The following is a 13,487-nucleotide window of genomic DNA, read 5'->3' as shown; positions in this document are numbered from 1 at the left end:
ATATATGAGAAAATTGTATTTTATTTTTTAAATAAATAGAAAAGTGGGGGGTTAACATGAATATAAATACGCACAAAAGAAAAAAGAATTCATAGCAGTACACACACACACACACAGACATATATATATATATATATATATATATATATATATATACTAGCAAAAATACCCGTCGTTGACTGGGTTCAAAAACAGCCTCCAGAAAATGGACTCTGATTTATGAAAGTATGATACGTTATGAAAAGGAACAGTTGTAAAGAGATAGCTTCGAATTTGGGGGTATCAAAACCAAAGCAAAATATGATGAAAGTAAAAATAAAATAGATAAACCCCATAATTTATTATACCATACCTGGTCACACTGAAACACTTATAACAATATTCTGTGGATCTATATTAAAAAAACCTTGTTAAACTTTTTAATAACGGGTATGATCTATATCTCTCTAAGATTCCAGTTTCTTTTCATATCATACATGAGACCTGAGTATTTGGTCTGTTTCTCTATTTCAGCTCTGTTCAAACCTCCATTATTAGGGACACTCACTTAAATCAAGGTTGCCAATCTTTCTGATTTATTCCATATAACTATGTAAGGTTTGACAGCAGCATTTTCAAGCTAGATGGATGTAGTGATTACATCGTCGTAATGTATGGTATATAAGTCATTTTAAACTGTTTTATCAGGTTGATGTTCCCAGGACTTGCTGCTACACTTGTTTAATTTTTTACAGAGTGCCCAGTGGAGGTACTTACATACTCCATAATGTCTCGCTGTATAGTAGCCGCCCCCAAAAGAACCTTGCAACTCAATATCAGATGACTCACAATTTCCAATTCTGTATGGCAGGATCTGCATTTATTTTCACTACTGATACGTGCCATCTTCATGAATGCATCGCCCATCAATCCCTGGTCTTGAGCAACCAGTATTTTCCTTTCCTAATCATGGTAGAGGGCTCCCCTCTTGAGACAGTCAAAGAAACCTTCTTTGTCTATGTATTCCTGAGACCCCTCCCCAAATACATTGCACGCTGATGTTCGTCCAATTCTTTAAGGCGCATCCCTTGGAAGTTCTAGGTATATTTCTGCCGGCTCTTTCTTGCTATTTTTGTAGCAGGTTTTTTTGGTGCTTCATCCTTATCTGTGAGACATCTCTGACCAAAATGATTGGCCAACTGAGTGACTGATGTTGTTCTGCTGGCTTTTGTTTCTAGATGTTCGTATACTATTGAGAGGTTCTGGCAGGTTCTCATATACTGGCCTGTGCTCACAATAGTTGCTCTATTTTGATGATTGGTCCCTGAGAGTCCCAGTCCTCCTTCTCTCCTGGGTAAATACAGTCTTTGTACACACTGATTTCTATATATTATTTTATGAAGCTTAGTAGCTCCCGTGTCTTTACATCTAGCCGGTTAATGTATTCTTGTGGCCGGTCAATCATGCCAAAGCTATATGTTATTACTGACATATCAAGCTGGTTGATGGCAGTTATTTTATTTTTATTTGCAAGCTGTGTTTTGTATATTTTCCTCACACGGCGTACATATTCTTTACTAATCTTTTCCCTCATCTTGGCATGCTGTATGTTCTTGTTTTCCTCAATGAAAAGGTACTTATAAGTCTCGTGTTCGTCAAGATCCCTGATGTTGATGGCTTCATTTAGCTGCATATTTTCTGTGTGGATCTGCTTCCAAGCTCTGTAAACTTGTCACACTTATCCAGGCCACACTTCATCCGATGTCATTGGAGAAGGCACGTACTATTTGCAGAAGCTGGTGCAGATATGTGCCAGAGCTGGCATTTTCAATATGTAGTATTATGTTGCCGGTGAAGCGATTCCAATGAAAATATCATTGTTTCTATTATTATTATTATTATTATTATTATTATTATTATTATTATTATTATCATAACTACTACTACTACTACTACTACTACTACTACTACTACTACTACTACTACTACTAGCGGAGGGGTGCCAGTTTTGCCCGGGCGTAAAATACGCTTAAATGTGATATTTTAATTTTAATCTTTGCAGATATCGTACATTATATTAGAGGGTCTTTATTTTTAATTAAAAAAAGGTATTTTGTTGCCTAATTAAAAATTTATAATTGACTAAGGCGAATGTACAAAATGCATAACGATTTTTTCAATTTTACTCATTTTTGACTCCATTATTTTAACCAGCTAAAAACCCATTAAATAACGACCCTTACAAATCCAATCATTTGAGATCCCTAGCGCAGCTTTACGACTTTTAGTTTCGGGCAAGACAAAGTTGAAAATATGGAGACAGACAGACAGATCCATAGCGTTTTATATATTAGAATAGCGCATCAGGGTGGCTTTTCAGAATTTGAAATAAACACGCCTTAATATATTTATTTTGTCAAGATTTCGTATACATTATTATATGATCATGATATTAAAAGTAAAAAAAAAATATTTGGGTGCCATCAGCTAGAATTGAAACCGAAAGCAAAACTGCAGCATTCGAAGCTGATGACGTTACCAACGTGAAACGCAGAGAAACTGATTAAAAAAAATTAAGATGAATGTACAAAATATATAACGATGTTTTTTTTTAATTTGGAACTTTTTTTCACCCCTTCAAATCAAAGAACTATGAAACTACGACCTGTAAAAAGTCCAATCATGTGAAACCCCTAGCGCAATTCTACGACTTTTAGTTTCGGAGGAGATTGTGTTTGAAAATATAGAGACAGGCAGACAGTCATATAGCCTTTTATAAATTAGATTATTCACAACTCACGTTTTAACACAGGTCATTAATAATTTCAATTTATAAGAACTTGTGGTGTTCCCTGGAGTCTGAATGATAACAAGCTTTCCCAAATTCACACAGATTTTGCTACTTTTTCTGCAATAATGCCATGCACGGGCACTCAATCATTTCAATTGGTATCCATAGGTTGACAGGACGTAACAAACCGTTAATATATATATATATATATATATATATATATATATATATATATATATATATGTGTGTGTGTGTGTGTATTTGTATATATATATATATATATATATATATATATATATATATATATATATATATATATATATATATATACTAGATGGATACCCAGCATTTCCAGGGTCGACATGAAGTTCGGTTTGCCTACACCTGCTATACTAAGAATATTCAGCAGTTTTTTCATTATTATATGTCAAGTCCATCGTCACCCAAACAAAAAATTCAAAATAAAAGAACGAATGAAATCACGAAAATGTACCCCCGCCCGAAAAAAAGAAGTACGCGACAAACACTCCACCAGATATTTCGGCAGAAGGGATACGAAGAGAAGTTATGCTCCAGATATTGAGCACCTTTTTATACTAAATTCTAGTTTAAGAGAATTTCTTTTCTGCTACTTCAGTCTAGAAAGATTGTTTTTACGGTTTGTTGCAACGAATTGTAAATAATTTAGTTTCAAAAATACCAAAGTAGAATTTTTGTTAACGGAAATACACGTTTTTATGTTATAAAAATGATGAGTTATGACTTATTGTGTTATTAAAAGAAAAAATAATAGCAGTTGCGATGTCAAAGAATGTGAAGAAAAAAACTGGTAAAAAAACGTAAATGAAAGTTTTTTTGCTTTTGTTTTAAATAAAGAATCGTAGTTGAATTGGATTATTTGTTTATTTTAAAATAAAGATCCACGGGAATACAACATTAATTGCGAAATAACGAAAATTATTTTATTTAAACTAATTCCAAAAGTAATGCTTGAAAGTTGTTAGTTTTAATAGTCACCTAAAAATAAAATAAAAACAAAAAGAACAAAGTTAGCCTCTAGGGGAAATAACTGAAACCGGTTTATAAAAAAATCGATGTCGGTAAGAATGAATTAAATTATATATGCTATCAATACAAATCAAATTTAAATAATAAACTTAAATAGAACATTTTAAACAACCCTCTCACTATATACAATAACTAACACATTGCTATTTAATAAAATTTTCCTTAATGTAATATACAAGTGACGCCACCCCTTACTTGTATATTTTGCAAGAATTATACTATATATTGGAATGAATGAAATATTAAAGAAATGAATTTTTTCTATATATAAATAAATTGTAAACAAACAAACAAATAAAAAATAGCAGACAGGAATAACAATTTATGTATTTATATATATCTATATCTATATCTATATATATATATCTATATATATGTATATATATATATATATATATATATATAGATATAGATATTTATTTATAAAACGTTTGGTTTCAAGATACGACTATTTTCATGTGCATTTTAAACATTAGAATGAGGCCCTGATTAACGATTAGCTGGAACGCTTATGCACAGGTCTGGACGCGTCTGCAAAACAAGAAGATCAAATAAATTATAATAAATATAACGCAGAACTAAATCAAACAGATAAAGGACAGAAGATCAAAGCAAAACTGAAAAACGATTAAATAATTCCGGTTACAAAATAATTTAATGTAAATGCATTGAAAGTTTCGCAATGGTCGAAATCCTGTAAAACATTTCTTCGAGACTCTCAGACGGGATTATTGACGTCACATCGATTCTCTTTAGATTTCACCTTTCATTTTTTAATTCAGGTTGTCCAATTTCCTCTGGCATGCTCGACAGAGTATTTTTTTTTTCGCGAGACAATTTTCGAATGTGTAAAACAATCGATTTGTCCATTCTTTCAAGCAGACTCATCCCAGCTGTTCGTAGTGATGAACGTTTTTACTTCGTTTGTCATTAAAGGCGGATTAGCGCATGGAAAACTGTGTTATTTCTTGTCTGAATTTGTTGTTATATATTTTATATATCTTTACAAGTACTTTACAAAGCTTTCATTTTATCGATTTACCAAACACACTCAAACAATATATATATATATATATATATATATATATATATATAAGTAAGTATAAATCATTGTGTATTATATGTATATTATATTAGCATTAAGAAAACACATAGGAAAATTGAATACATGTTTAATTTTATAGACATCTATAATATAAAGCTTACCTTTCTGTTTAGATGCATGAACGTATGTTTGTGTGTCTGCCTTACACTTTTGACAGAGGCGACGGATTTTATCAACATCGAAATAGTTTTGAGGATCGACCCTCCCGACAACAAATATCGAGAAATTGGCTAAAATCTTAATTCCTTCACCATCAACTGCCACTTTTCCGACCAGGAGGGGTCGCTCTTTTCGACGATATTTTATAAAGTTAACCAATTTTTCCGATTGACTAGCCTTAAATTGAACCTTCACCACTTCCGGTTCGGTGATGAACGCAACGGTAAAGAGGTCACGTTTTTGTTTTTCACGTTCTTTTCCCCCTTCGCGATACTGGTTCGAGCCTGCCTGCCTACTATCATTTTTTTTTGCTCTAGACACACCTCCAAACACCCGAAAAAACGTCGCGCACCCAGGTTAGTATAACATAAGCATCGTAAAGAAATATATATATATATATATATATATATATATATATATATATATATATGTCATAATTTAGCAATTTAAATGTTATACTTTGATAATTTAAATTTTACAAAAATAAAATTGAAATTATTAAGTTGTGATTTATTTACTCTATCTGGTATATTGAGCAATTTTTATTTAGCTGAGATTGTGCTTATAAAATATTACAGCCTATAATATTTTGTAAGACTGATAATCACTAGATTTACATACCAGTAGATTTATTGCATTACATTATTCTGAAGTATATATATATATATATATATATATATATATATATATATATATATATATATATATATATATATAAAATATTTCTCAAATACATATGAAACCGAAATATATTTATAAGTAAAGAAAGCAGTGTGTAACTCTTAGGCAATCATGTGTAGGACGTGATTACCACTGCTTATTAGGGATATTCAAACCCGTTACAACGTCACAGTATTCTTTGCGTGTATTATCTTACTTGAAGACTAGTGGCAATTCAGAGAGAAATGGAGGGAAATAATGAGCCAATAAAATTCTATGTCGGTTGACTTGCGTAGTTTACAATTAAACCGTAAATCAGAATGTTTTAGTGAACAAAAGTTGACATAATATTATTATTTACCTATTATTTATTATATTCATACACATACTATGTATATGTAGATATATAGATAGCAGTTAGTATAGTAAAAACATTCACAATAAAGCTAGAATAATACAAAATAAACCAATAAAGTCAATGGCTTTTCACATGCGAATTGTGTCGGTGAATGTTCAATTCATGTGATAAAAAATTACAATTTAACAGTAAAAATATACAGGGTTTCCTCGTTATGGGAAGTTACATATGATTGCATTTACAGATTTAAATCTTAAAAAATAAATATTTCTTACAAACAGAACTCCGATAAAATCAGATTTTATTATTAGTTCTCGCTATATAGTTTAGTTTCTTATGTGTCTTATTATTTGTATTCTAAACCAATGTTCTATTTTATTCAGTTTATTTCATGCTGTCTGTTTCAAGGACTTCAAAATACTGAGATGTGTCATGTTTGCAAAGTGTAGTTATCATCTGGTTGGGTAGCTCCATACCTTTTTTTGCTTTCAGTTTTTCCTATCTTATTACTAGCAGTACGAAAATTTCTATTTGGAATTTTATTCGGATATTCTGGTTGAGGATTTGAGTAGCGTTTTCTTGCGTCCTTATTTCTTTTCGTTTCTTGAAAAATGTTCGGGAAGTCGATATACATCAGGTGGTTTATTCTTTTGTCTGTATTAGTAAACTTGTAAATGGGCATATCTTAATAGATTGTTAAGAGAAATATATTGGCTATGGTGAATTGTACTGTGGTGAAGATTGCATTTGTAAAATACCTCTTTGTATTTCAAGCTCAGTTTTGTATTTCATTCACTATTCATTGTATTGCATTCTATCGAATTCACCATGTTCATAGCTTTTTACAAGATCCTGTCGATTCATGCTGTTGATATGCTCTTTATCCTATTTATTACCTTCATCCGAACCGTTTTTTTTAATCTATAATAATAATAATAATAATAATAATAATAATAATAATAATAATAATAATAAAAAAATTAATAATGGTCATCATCATCATCATCATCATCATCATCATCATCATCATCATCATCATCATCGGAGACTTTCTGTAAATAAAACTCCGGAAATAATATAGGTTGTTCTCATAGATGACTAAGCCTGATACTACTACTACTACTACTACTACTACTACTACTACTACTACTACTACTACTACTAATAATAATAATACTAAAACATTATTTTTTTATTTTTATTTATTTTTTTACATAGTGATCACCACTTATCAAGGCCCGGAAGCCACTAAGGGATAAGGGTTATTGCAAGTACATTACGTTAGTGAGGAGATTTGCTGAAATGTTTACTTAAGTGGGCGGTTCATTAGGAATTTGTTAAAATTGGACTTGAAGACAACCAAGTTGTAGTCCGGAGGGAAGCAGACAGACGGAACAGAGTTCCACAGGCGTGCAGTTCTAAGAAAGAAGCTTTGTTCATGGAATCCGCGTTTTGATTTAGGCACAGATATAGAGTGGGGGAAATTTTTCACAGTGGATTCAGCTAGACGGGTGTTTTCGTGAAAGTTTGGCGAGGGGGGACCAGAGATTGGAGTTCAGACGAGCACCTGCAATGGAAATAACGATAAAACAAGGACAGGCTCGCAACGTCTCTTCTGTGGGAGAGAGGTTGCAGGGTAGAGAAAAGGGCATCCCCCACTAAGCCACGAAGTCTATTTTGTACTCTGTCAAGGCAGGATAGGCTGTTTTTAGCAGCTCCTGCCCAGATATGGCAACAGTATTCCATCCTTGGACGTACTTGGCTTTTATATAGATAGAGAATTGCATCAGTAGTGAGATATCTTCTCGAGCGTTAGAAGGATCCGACCATCTTTCCAGCGACCTTGGCAACAGACTTGATGTACGTGTTCCATTTCAGATCAGGAGTAAAGGTCAAACCCAAAAGCTAGTCAAAACACGGGGCCTCACCCAGACGAGAGCCATCCATCACAATTGATGCCAGATGGGGATTAGAGCGTTGATGATGTAAGGATAGGAGTTTGGTTTTGGATGCATTAAAGGTAACCAGCCACATCTTCCCCCACTGAACCACGCGCTCGAGATCAGAGGAGAGAGAATCAGAGAGAACTTTGTCATTTACAGCCTTTGATGTGTTGCCGTAGATGGTCGTGTCATCAGCATAGATGTCAACGAATGATTTAAGTATGTGTTTAGGGAGGTCATTGATGTAGATCAGGAAGAGAGTTGGGCCCAGGATTGACCCCTGAGGGACTCCAGCATTTATATTGCAGGCCTCCGATTTTTGTCCATCTACCACTACTCTTATGAGCCTATCGGAGAGAAATGATTTAATGATTGAGAAAACATTTCCAGTTATACCGTAGCTGGAAATCTTGTGAAGTAGACACTTATGCCATACCTTGTCGAAGGCCTTTGATATGTCAAGAGCAATTGCCCTAGAAAGGAAGCCTTTGTCAAGAGATTCACTAATCCTGTGAGATATAACCGTCAGCACATCTGAGGTAGATCTTGCAGAGCGGAAACCATATTGTGTGTCACTAAGAAGGTTATTCCTGCTGAGGTGGTTAACTATTTCTCTATTTAATATGGATTCCAGCAACTTACTCATAACACACAGGAGACTTATAGGTCTGTATTGAGAGGGAGATGACTTATCACCTGAATTCTTAAATACAGGGCAAACTTATTATTATTATTATTATTATTATTATTATTATTATTATTATTATTATTATTATTGGCTCACGTGGAGCTTTCACACAAGTCAACAAACGATCGGTTTGGAGACCTGTGGTGTTCTCTGGAAGATGAGTGATAACAAGTCTCCCTAGACGCCCAGCTCTCTCCAGCTCCTTCGATATCATTTGCAAATGAATCTGCGTCATCGCAACAGCCTCATACCATTGATTTCTCGCTGGTAATGGCCATTGGTTTGTACTGGTATTTGAGTAGCACTAAGCCTCCCCACGATCCCAGTTCACTTCGCGCTTGTCCAGCGGAGGTCTGGCCAGCGCTCTCTCCTCGGTCTTTCGATCCTCCTTGACCCTTCTCGGCACTTTGGTATCACTTTTCTAATGGGGGGAGCGGTGATGAGACAATGGGGGGATGCATGATGGTGGTGTAGAACTTGTTGATATGTACCTTCGGCGTTCTTCATTCCCTGTGCCGCTTCTTTGTTATATTGTCTTGTGTTATTCCTCACATTCTAGGGGTTTCCTTAATATTTCAGCCGTTTTCTTTATCGTTAGGCATTGTATTTTTGCTGTTATTTCCCTGATTCCAATTTCTGTCATTTTTTTTTCGAAGTTTTTCGGAATTGTTCCTAGTGCTCCTACTATTATCGGTACTATTTTGATTTTCTTCATCATCCAAATCCCTTTTTACTCTCTGGCTAGTTCTATGTATTTGCTTCGTCTCTCCTTGTCTTTTATACTCACCCTGTGGTTAGCTGGGACAGCAAAGTCTACGATTTGACAGTATGTTTCTTTCTTGTTTATTATTACGACATCTGGTCTTCTTACTTGGATGGGTTTGTCCGTCTGTATCCTTATTATTACTATTATTATTATTATTATTATTGTTATTATTATTATTATTGACTCATCAAGATTCCTTCCACAGGTCATCAAATTTATTTGTACTTGAGGGATCCTGTTGTCAGCTATCTTGTAGTTGTTCCATGCGATGGCTATATTTCTTCTACTTTTTACATCTTTCAGGTTCTTTTGCTTGATGTATTGTAGATCATGTATTCCTCTGTTTCCTTTTCTCCATCTTGTCCGCTCCTCCTGGAATAATCAACAATTATTAAAGTAGTGGTACATTTATTTTCTAATTGTGCTATTAAGATTTCCAACATAGTCGATAAGCAAGCTAAAGGTTTATTTTGGCTCGTTTCATTGGTAGATTCATATATGCTGATTTTGAATTAGCCTTTCATTCAAAGTCGTGAAGGTTTCGAACCAGTCGTAACACGGTGTTTTCCAGTTTGACATTTTCCTAAAGGTTTGTCTTACTTTTTTCCTTCAAAATATGTTCCTTGATTAGATTTTCTGTAACTCGTTTTTCTCGTCTTTCAGCCATCTAACATGTATGTTGTGATCTAGGCGCTCTTTCTATATCTTGTTCCAGCCGTATTCTGTTTTTGTAGCTTCGGTTGTTCCATTATTGTCTATTCTCCATTTACAATTTGAAAAAAAAACGTTTTTATTGTTTTGGAACGTCATGCATTCCTTTGCTGTTTTCTCATCATGGTTGTTTTTCTTGTTGTTTTCAAAATAACACTGTCACATTTGCTGCTTTTTTTATCTTTGGAAAAATATTCATCTAATATTCGTTAAATCTGAGAGGCACAGTGAATGCATTTGAAAATTTAAACTAAGTTTATCATTGTCTAAGATACATCAACAAAATTATTGTTTAATATCTTCTTTAGATCTATTAACCCAAACATTAAATTCTACACATTTATTTAATAAAATTCATATATCAGTTAGGATCACAAATCGATTATGAGCGTAGTGGTTGAATACCGGATGTTGACAAAAAGCAATTTAAAGCATTAGTCGACGGCATTCAACGCACATCTGTTCGAGAATTTGCATATTAATTAGATGTAATGTATACGACGATTTCTAACCACTTGGGAGAAATTGGAAAAGCAAAAAAAAAAAAAAAAAGAAAGTTAAATAAGTGCCTCATGAATTAGATGGCAATAATTATAAGAAAACTTCTTAACCACTAATAGATATAACTTATAATATATTACCTGAAGGTACTTCTTTCAAACTCCTCACAAACATTCACAGGGAACTTGAGCTGGAACAGATATACTGAGAGCGTTGCCAAAACAGCTGCGATCGAGGCGACTCTCTTTATCGTGCTAAAAGGCTACTTACGCCTAAAAGTATCCTGTATGGAGTATAATTGCCACATTTTGGCTGATGCATCTGCTATGAGTTTCCCGCTCCTGGTCAGGGTTGAAAAAGGAGTCATCAAAGCTTCAATCTCCGTCCCATCGACGAAGTATTGCATCCCTCAATGTGTTATACAAGTATTTTAATGGTGTATTTTAATGGTGCATTTTAATGGTGCATTTTAATGGTGCATTTTAATGGTGCATTTTAATGGTGCATTTTCCGACGATCTACAAGCTTGTGTACCTCTCGACGTAAATACCTCCAAAACACCCGAAAGGCAGTAAAATCCCACCCATATACAATAGAGAGCTCAATATGTAAGAAAGCTTTCTACTCTAATAGTTTCTTGTCCAAAACTGCTAGACTTTGCAACTCCATTCCGGGTTTTGGCTTTCCACACTGTACTGACATGCAGAAATCTAAGTGTGACATCTCGCTGCTCAACTCCCTATATAGAATCCCTGTAACTTATGACCCCGATAGAAACCCTCTACATCAAAGTAGCACTGTGCCTTTCTTGAGATTATAATGGAATTTAAAAATAGTTTTATCCGCTCCTTATTATATTTATATACGATAGATATTCTAAATTACAACGGTTAAATGATAAACAATTGAACGGAATCTACAAAAGCTATGCGGAACATAACTAAAGACGCCCATACATTCCATGAAATCTACAAGCTTGCCGTTTACGAACCTTTACCAAACACCACCAGCATTCAACCTCCTGAACAAACAGGCTGAAAAACAAAGCCCTTCAAGAGTCCAATCAAGATTGAATGGTTACTAGGCTGCCTTACAATCTCTCTAACTTTTGTTTTTACTTATAATACAATGTTAAAAATGATACCAACTGAAGGCATTTTTACTCTGCTTTATCGAAACTAATTTAAGTTTAGTTTTCTTACTTGTTCCTTGTGGAAACTAATTTAAATTTATTGTCTTTCTTATTTCTCTCAAACAAAGATTGCGTTCAATTTAAATTGCGTACAATTTGGAACATACAATATTCTTTTCTTATTTATGTATATTTCAACTTTTTTAAAACTCGTGTTCATGCTCCATCATGAAAAAAATATAGATGCTTAGGGTGCTTCATTCAATTCTGCTTTTAGCAATTTACATGATACCAGAAATAGTTGCGCATAAAATGGTATTTATAAATTTTACAAGTAAACGTTGAAGTTAAAATGCAATTAAGAAACGAACAACTATGTCGACAAAAGTAATTCGGAGCAGTGGGGAATCTATTTTAATAAATAGAGTAAAAATTAAACAACAAGGACTATAATATAAACTACTAGAATCAACTAAACTACCAGAAATCAAATACTGCCTCATATATATATATATATATATATATATATATATATATATATATATATATATATATATATGAGACTGTTTGTGAGGACAATTCTTAACTTATATACTCAATGTATCTTTGATCTACAGACTTGAAATTTAGTATATATTGTATTTAGACATGTGAAACACCTTTCAGTCGGGTTTCATCCGGATAAAAAGAGTATCAAAATTAAATAATTAGTAGGTAAAAGTTATACGGATTTTAATGTTTGTCAACTCTTTCACGAGTGCGCATGCGTGAATGAAATAGTTCTTCTGTTAAGAATAAGTAGGGGTGAAAACACTTTTTAAAGATCATTTCAAGCTAGCCTAATGAGTATTTTACTTGGCCTACTGTCTTTAGATTTTGGTTTCGATCTCAGCTCTATGTTTTACTTACAAGAAGAACACCAGACAACTACCCCCAAAACTAATTCGCCCTCTCCCTTGAAGTTCGCATTTACAAATATCCCTGGGCTTAGAAGTGACCTAGATGATGTATTCCCGGATAGCTTAGCATAAAGTAAAACAGCCTATATTCATCAATTCTTTTAACTACTTGAACATAACGGGATACTTCTTTCTCTGGCGTAATGACTCGGATAGATATGTCCACGGGCTTGGATTCTGCATTCCTAGCACCTAATCTTTTACTAGAGCGAAACGTCTTGAATTGGATGGCCAGGTGATTTTATGTACTTTCGACTAGCCTTTTATCACTGCGTTAGTTACTTATATTTTGTCTACCATTACCCCTCATGTCAGAATTCTATCTTAATCGATCATAGCTCTTATACTATAGATCTAGCATTCTTCTTGGATGGTCATGTCCAAATCCATGTGTTTGGTGACTTTAATGTCCACCATAAAAATTGGCTTGGTTTCTCAAGTTATACAGGTGCAGCTGGACGCTCTACTCATAGTATCTCTGTAGCCTATTCTCTCACGCATACAGTAGTGTTCCCAACTCACCTCCAAGGCCATAAACACTAGAAGGCTTTACTTCTAAACCTATTTCTCAGCACATTATAAGAGATTTGTGTCACTAATGCTCACAGCACTTGAAAATGCAGACAACCTAGTAATATCAGTTGACATCACAGTTAAATCCCAACCC

The sequence above is a fragment of the Euprymna scolopes genome, chromosome 4 (assembly GCF_053919585.1).
Source record: "Euprymna scolopes isolate OS-2025 chromosome 4, ASM5391958v1, whole genome shotgun sequence".
In the NCBI taxonomy this organism is placed as follows: domain Eukaryota; kingdom Metazoa; phylum Mollusca; class Cephalopoda; order Sepiida; family Sepiolidae; genus Euprymna; species Euprymna scolopes.
The sequence above is the reverse complement of the archived record's forward strand: the minus strand, read 5'-3'. Positions refer to the sequence as shown.